The following is an 8333-nucleotide window of genomic DNA, read 5'->3' on the forward strand; positions in this document are numbered from 1 at the left end:
CGTGAAGGCCTCGAGGCTGATGTGGGGAGCTGGACCTTCAGGCTAGATTTATATTGCAAAGCTTTGTGGCTTCTCTCAGCTGTTAGCTCTAGCCTCATTTAGAGCCTGCTGATGACTTAGTTCCTCCTGGGTTTCAACTCCTTTTCCTCAACAGTAGCTCTTTTACTTCTCTTCCCTAAATCAAAATTAGAAACAGAGAGAAAAAAACACCTATTTCTTTATTCTGAAAGCATAGGTCTGCCTCAGATTCTTTCTAATACAAAGAAAGCAATTTCTACTTCTCTTTAAATAAGAGCCAAATATCTCCATTCAGTTTTCTCATTGGGAATTCTTTAAACTACTGATTGTATACAATAGGACTTACCTTAGCGAAACCACAGCAATGGTTTCACAAGAGGCAGCTTATACAAACTGTTTTCATGCTAAGAATTCCTCAGAAACTCTTTTTCTAAAGGAAAAGATAAGCTCTTAAGCAGAAAAATGAAGCAACATTTATACAAATCTTCTGATTGGGCATTTCAGCTTTTCTGCACAGCTCCGCTGAAGAATGCCAGCTCCAGAGGGTGGACCTCATGAGTCAGCAGTAGGGATCCAGCTGTGAATCATGTTAAGATCTTAAGATCTCCAGGAACAAATCCTTTCCTTGGCTCACACTTTTTCACCAGGCTTGTCAGGGATGCAATAAATGCTACAGGGATGATCCAGACTCTTGGCATTCCATGGCACAGCTGCTTGATCCAACCTAAAGGATAACTTTTTTCTTCTTTCTGTGAGAATAGCCCATTCATATTTTTTGCATATTGCTAACAAAATCTAATCACCCTTAACTTAAATATCTTTTAGAATATAAATGCAATCAATATGCATTAAGCTAATGTTTTTGTGTAGTGAATATTCATTGAATGAATGAAAATCGCCACACATGTAATCCCAGCACTTTGGGAGGCCGAGGTGGGCGGATCACGAGGTCAGGAGATCGAGATCATCCCGGCTAACATGGTGAAACCCGGTCTGTACTAAAAATAGAAAAAAGTTAGCCAGACATGGTGGCGGGCGCCTATAGTCCGAGCTGCTGGGGAGGCTGAGGCAGGAGAATCGCATGAACCTGGGAGGCAGAGCTTGCAATGAGCCGAGATCACACCACTGCACTCCAGCATATGTGACAGAGCAAGGCTCCATCTCAAAAAAAAAAAAAAGGAAGAAAATAGCCACACAGAGTTTACAGTCTATAAATGTGTTAATTTACATCAGTGTCTTCTGCTCTTTTTGGGTTAAATGACACATATGTTAAAAAAGGTAAACAACCCCCTAAAATATATGTGTATTTGCATAGCTTATTCAGATGTATCAATGTTTTATGTATGTGAAAATATACACAAAAATGTAAATTATAAAGGATAAGATAAAAAAGAAACAATGCTTTTTAAGTAATTGTGTTATTAATGATAAAACGTTATTCTCACTAAACCCTTTTTACACATTATTAATATTCGTGAGAACAATGCACTTGAAAATACTTTATGTTTTCAAATCTTGGTTTAGGACTTTGTAGTATACTCATTGGAGGGTCCAGTTCTAAATTGGGTTTGTTTGCTTGCTTGATTTTAATTTCCATCAGAGGGAAAAAAGATCCTTCATAGATTCATATGGAAGGCATGCACCATTGGTCTCTCTTACTAAATTATAGTATTCACTATTGTCATGCTCAGGGTCAGGTTCCAGCCCATGCTGAAGTTTGAGGGAGTGCGTAGATGAGCAGAAAGAACACTTAGGTGGCCACAGGCGGGTGAAAGATGATTTTATTCAGCAGCAGCTGTCATCAACAGCTTTCTCACTCTGTCCATCCTGTTTCAGCTGCTTAGTCCAGTGGCTTCCACACACACAGCTGCATGGCTGGCTCTCCCTTGCCTTCAGGGTCAGCAGCTTAACTCTTTCTCTGGGCACAAGCGAGCTGAGCTGTGTCCTGGCCTCTGCTCTGTCTGTCTGCAAAGATGGACAGCTCTGATTGTCTCTCTCTTTCTCTGGGTGCCAGTGCACATGTACAGTGTCAGCAGGGCAATTATACCTTTTACAGACAATAGTGACTTAGAGCCAAGAGATGGCTTTCCTCTGTTATGGCTACATGGCTGTGATAACAAGTGGAGTTATACACCTGTGCTCTAAACTCGCTGAGTCACTCTGGATGTTTACCTCGGCCTGTCCTTGACCAAAGCACAGCCATGTTCCTTACAATTATTCAATCTTATTATGCAAAAGTATTTGTGAAAATTCAGCTAACATTTTCTATATTCTCTGATACCAAATTAGTTTTCTTGCAAAGAAATTAGAAGTTGATGTTTTTACATTTTTATCAAATGTGTTCAAAATTCACTATGTAAATGACTTAAATATTAGAAAATTCAGTCTCCAAGATTTTTAGTGTGAAAATATGAAAGTTTTTGTGGGTGGTGCTTTGTCATTTCAACAAAAACTCATCATAATGAAAACATCTGTTTTCACAATGCTCTCTTCATAGCACAAAGCTTTTGGAAGAGCAGTTACTTTCCCATTCATTGTTAAATTGCCACTTTTACATAAAGAAATAGATTAGATGTATTTATTTATTTCCTGCTAGATAGAATTCTACCAACAACTATTTGTCATTATTTAAAAGGTCAGAAATCGGAAAGTATTGTATTTTTGTGAAAGCAAAATTAGCAGCACATCTTCTTATATGACAGCTCTTTAGGACGTGGACACAAGATGAGCAGCAAACCTCTCTGTGAAAATGCTTTGCATGATCCATACCAAATAACCTGAAGATTTTATTATATTGTCAATGATCTTATTCTTATAAAGTGAATACCAACCCTAACATTTTGTATTTCTTTATGCTCTCACTATTCCAAGTGCAGTTCATGGACCAGCGGTGTCGGCATTGCCTGGGAACTTGTTAGAAATGCAGAATCCCAGGACAGGCCAGCCCTCCTGAATGACAATCTGCATTTTAACAAGATCCCCAGGTGAAACATATGCACTTTCAGGTTTGCGAGTACTGCCCTATGAAATTCTGCCTTCTACTTCTTTGCCACAGTAGCTTGTTAAGGAAAAATGAACTAAATGAATTTCACACATGGGATAACTCTGCAGCCTGACTTTGGAATCCTTTTTTTTCTCCCATCAAACCACCTGCTCCACTGGAGGTAATATTCAGTTTTCAAGATGTCATTTTCTGTGGAGAATATGTCTTCTTTCATGCCTCTTTTTTTTTAATTGACTCACAAAGTCAGTTCTTCTACAGTCATTATGGAAACAGAACCTAGCAATACCATTCATTTAGATAACATCTTTTCATCCCCAAGTCTTACAAACCTTCCACTCTTGTTCTAGACGCATTTCTTCTAACCTTCAACGATGTTTTCTATGCATCTTTTAATATCGTTAGCTGACAAAGTAATTCATTTCTGTGTGCAGCCATATTCTTTTCCACATCTGATTTCAGTTATTTTCACAATAGAAGGAAGAACTAGAAAAAAGATGTGTGGCCTTTTGCTTCTTCCAAGTAAGAAGGCTTTAAAGATGCTTCTTTATTGTAGTTTAGTAGCATTTTTAAAAACACTGGATTGGGTACCACATGACCTAGACTATTGCTGAGGCAATTGCAGAAGTTTGTATCTGGGTTCTGAATGCTTAAAGTTGTTTTTTTGTTTGTTTGTTTGTTTTTAAGACCTTTATTAACAGGTGCTTGCAGTTTGTTGACTTTTTTGAAAAAATCAAGTTGTAAACTTTTATTACAAATTAAAAACAAAGTTCTTAAAAATCTCAACTTGACCAGATATGAAACAATTTAAAAAGGCGTATTCAGAAAAACCAGGCTTTTTTAAAAAACACGTTTGTTATTACCAAAAAGAGACGTCTTTGGGTAAAAATAATAAAAACCCCATGTTGCATAGATAATGCAGATAGTTCTATTTATCTGGTCAACAGGCAAAATGCAAGCATTTAAGGTCTTCAGCTCCAATCTTTTGTTCATTTCTTATTGCTGGAATTTCATATTTCTTCTTGTTGGATGACTAAACCGGATGATGGTAGAGATGGTAAGCCGGCATTTACTCAAGCCCCGGCCTGCTCAGCCTCGAATTCTCAGCTGACGAATTCTCAGCAGTGGATCGGCTGCTTTTGTCTCGTTGCCATCTTGTGGTTTAGGGTTTTCTGGGCGTCTGCGTCGGTAACTGAAGTTGCGGCGGTACCGACGTTGAGGTGGCTGCTGACCTTGGGTCTTATCTCCTTGATTTTCTTTATCTTCTTCATTGCCGTCCTCTCTAGGCTGTCTTTGGCGAGAAGGGCCTCTGCGGAATCGTGGTTTATATCCCCGATACATATTCTGCCTCACTGGTCTACCTTGTTCTCCTGCACCCTGGTTGTCAGCACCCTCCATCACTTCTCCCTGCACAGGAGGGTTGGAATACTGTGGTCGACGCCCATAGGGTCTCCGCATGTAGTAAGGTGGGAACCTTCGCCTGCGGTAGGGCCGGCGTTGTTGGGCCTGGCCTTCGGGAGCACTCTCCGATCCCTCGTTCTTTTCCCCACTCTCACTATTCTGGTAATTTTGCTGGTAATTGCGTGGAGGACCCCTAGGACGTGGATAGCGTCTATAATGGTTACGGTCTGCTGCATATTTACTGCCTTGAACTGGAACACCACCAGGACCTGTAACATTTGCTGCCTTCGCACCCTTTTCTCCTTCAACAACATCAAACTCCACAGTCTCTCCATCTCCTACACTGCGAAGGTACTTCCTGGGGTTATTCTTCTTTATGGCAGTCTGGTGTACAAATACATCTTCCTTGGTGTCATTCCTGTTGATGAAACCATATCCGTTCCTTACACTGAACCATTTTACTGTTCCCAAAACCTTCGTTGCGATGACCTTTTTGTGCCCGCCGGCAGGCGCCGCCAATGTGAGGCCGCCCGGGCCACCGCTCCCTGCGCCGCTGCCGGTAGTGCCGGGCAGTGCCGCCCTCGGCGGCGCTGAAGGCGGGGGCGGCGGGCGGCTGCTGGATCTCGGCCTCGCTGCTCATGGTTGCGGTGATGGTGACTGGGGCCGGCTGCGGCAGCTGCGGCTCCTCCCGGGGTGTGATGGTAACTAGGCCGGCGGCGGCGGTGGGGCTGCTCAGGGCTCTCTGGGGTCCGCTCTCCGCTCCCGCTACCGATCGAACTGAATGCTTAAAGTTTTTATGTCCTACCAGTTATGACAACTTCAGGTACAACGTGCACTTGGGACAGTTTAAAGATAGTTAATGATAGTGGATATAAATACGTATTTTAAATAGTAATCATCTTCATCATTTCAATTTTTTCCCCTTTTAGCTGACTTCTCTGGAGTGATCACATCACCTCACCACTGTGTCACTTTGCAGTGTGGCTGACCAAGAGCTTGTTCTTGTGGTGGGCTGCTCATCAGTCCAGCCATTTCCCTGTTGTTTTTGGTCAGTGGGAGATTAGCAGACATGACACAAGAAGAGGCTGCAGATGGTCTTGGGCATTGGAGCTTGTCCTCTTGCACCTATGCCATCACCATGAGGAAAACAAGCCTGGGCAAGTCTACCAATCCCAGGATGAGGCTGAGGGTCCTGTGTAGCAGATGAGCTGACAGCTGCTGGAGTCCCAGGTAAGCTGACAGCTGTGGAGTCCCAGACAGGTGAGTCCAGCCAAGATCAGTGGAGCCCCTTAGCCAACCCTCAGTTGATTCCAGTGGTGGGAGCAACAACATGTATCGGTGTACTTGCCTGGGTCTTTGTGGTTGTTAACTGGCACTAGGTCTGTTCTCCTGTCCGAGGCCAGCAAATCTCCCAACTGCTGTTTCTTTACAGGAAACTTTTAAAGCCATGTGTTAATTTTCTGACAGTTTAGTTAAAATTAGACACTATATTCCATCAATGCCCCTGAGGGGGAATACATCACACTACACTGAATTGAAAGAAGGGGGAGCAACTCATCTAGACCCCTGATTTATGTAAGCTCAAGATCCACAGGTGATAACCATGGACACCTTTGTACACTGAAGGTTTATAATTCGCAGTGCCGTGCTTTGGTGTTTCAGAAGCAGAGAGAGGTGTTTATAGAATGGTTCCACCTGAAAATAGAGAGGAGGGAGAAGGGCAGGTGATGATAACTTTGGGGAATGTCTGAAGCATATGGGGAAAGCACTCCCCATCACAGATTCACCATTCTGCTCCTTACCTTTGTGGTTTAGCCCTTGGAAACCTGGCTTCATTGATCCACAAGCTCATTTCTTGCCCTTCCAAGTGTAATATGGATGTAAGCCAGAGCTGTCTTTTCCTCACTTTTGCAGACACTCCTGTCTCCCCACCCTGCTCTTTAAATTAAACTCTTTCACAGTCCAATAATCTTCTCTCATAAACAAGCTTTGGAGAGAACATTTCTTTTCTTTTGCCCAGGAGCAGATTCCACCAACTTCATGGAGGTGGTGAAGGGCTTTCCCCCTTTCAACAAAAGCAATAAAGCTGACTTTGCTGTCATTAAGTTTTATAAGGTAATGCTGACCCTATCATGAAGTGTTCTCATCTAGGCTGACTTTGCTCATTAACCACAGTTGAGTGTTAACCTTTCTGGACATAAATAATACAGCAGCACCTTGATCTGCATGAAAGAGGAGTGAATGGCTAGGCCTTTGTCTTTTCCCCTTGGATTCTTACAAACTGCTTTTTCTTCTTGTGTTTGACAAAATGTCAAAGCTGTATTTCTCTTTATCTGTGTTAAGATATCTGTGACCTCATGCTCTCTGCCATTTAACTTTGCAATGTGTGGGTGGACTGACCTGACACTGGGCTCAGCCACATGATTTGCTTTGGCCAGTGGTAGATTAGCAGGCATGACACAAGAGGCGGCGGCAGATGGGCTTGGAAATTGTAGCTTGCTCTATTGCATCTCTGCCATTGCCATGAGAAAAAACAAGTCCAGGCAAGTCTACCCATCCCAGGATGAAGCTGAGGGTCTTGTGGAGCAGATGAGGCTCATCCAGATCAGATGACAGCTGTGGAGTCCTGGAGAGTTTAGTACAGCCAAGATCAGTGGAGCCAGTTAGCTGATTGTCAGTTGATTCCAGATGTGAGAGCATCAACATGTATTGGTGTACCTTCCTGGGTTTTTGTGGTTGTTTTTTAACTGGCACCAGGTCTGTCCTCCTGACAGGGTCAGTACCTCTCTCTGCACCCAGGACCCAGGCAAGCCCCCCATCTCACCTTCTCACATATGCCCCTCTAATCATCACCCCTTCTTCCTCCCATCTCATGAAACTTTGCCTCTCTATTGGCTAATTCTCATGAGCATTTGAATCACTTCAAGTCTCTTCTATCATTTAGTTTCTAATAATTTAGTTTCAAAATAATTGCCTTATATCCTGTCATTCTCCTCTGGCACTTATTGCCTCCTCTCCCCATGTCCTTCACATATGGAATCTTGAAAAAGTTGTTCGCACTCTAAATTTCACATTTTCACCTTCCATTCACTCTGCAACTCACTGCAGCTGTATTTCCTCTTCCATTGTGCCACTGAAACTGCTTTTACCCAGGCCACCAATGATCTGTTTGCCATTGATGATAGTGGACACCTCCAGTAATTCTTTTAAAATTCCTCTTTCATTTTGTATGACCTCTTTGTAACATTTGACTCTGTTGACAAACCATTTGTTCCCAAAGCCTCTCTTGCCATGGCACCTCTGACAACGCACTCTCCTAGGTCTTCTACTCCACTGATCCTCAGGCTGCCTCATGGGCTCCTCACCCTCATTCTATCTCTTTGATATTGGTTAGTTCCCTAGGGCTCTGTTCTACGATCTCTTCTCCCCATACCAAGGATAATTTCATCCATATTTCATTGCCTACATTACCAAGAATAAGATGATAACTCCCAAATCTCTAAGTCCTGCCAGTTCCCTGTCCTGGGCTCCAGATACATATATCTAAGAGTTTATTGGATATCCCAAAGGCAAACATGAAATATCTAAAATTTAATTCACCATTGTTTCCCTTAAACTCCCTCTTCCCCTTTTGTTCACTATCTCAGTAAGTAGTACCATTTCCCACCCAGTGGTATAACCCAAAATCCCTTTAGCTTCTTTCTTTCCTCCTCTTCCACATTCAACCCATGTCTGTGTCCTAATTTTACCTTCCTAGCATATCTTCAGTCTGTTCACTTCTTTCTATCCCATGTCAGGTACCTTAGTTCAGGCCACTCATATCCTTTGGCTTGATTATTTATTGCTTTATCAGACTCCCAACTTGCCTCCTGTGTCTACCTTTCCCTGTTCCAATCCATTTTGCACACTGCAG

General features: G+C 42.7%; 1 pseudogene; it reads right to left on the minus strand.

Annotated features, from left to right (window-relative positions):
• Window positions 1–4108: 4108 nt before the first annotated feature.
• LOC109023142 (Y-box-binding protein 1-like) lies at window positions 4109–5196 on the minus strand (annotated as a pseudogene).
• Between the last annotated feature and the right edge of the window lie 3137 nt (window positions 5197–8333).

The sequence above is a fragment of the Gorilla gorilla genome, chromosome 15 (genome assembly GCF_029281585.2).
Source record: "Gorilla gorilla gorilla isolate KB3781 chromosome 15, NHGRI_mGorGor1-v2.1_pri, whole genome shotgun sequence".
NCBI lineage: Eukaryota > Metazoa > Chordata > Mammalia > Primates > Hominidae > Gorilla > Gorilla gorilla.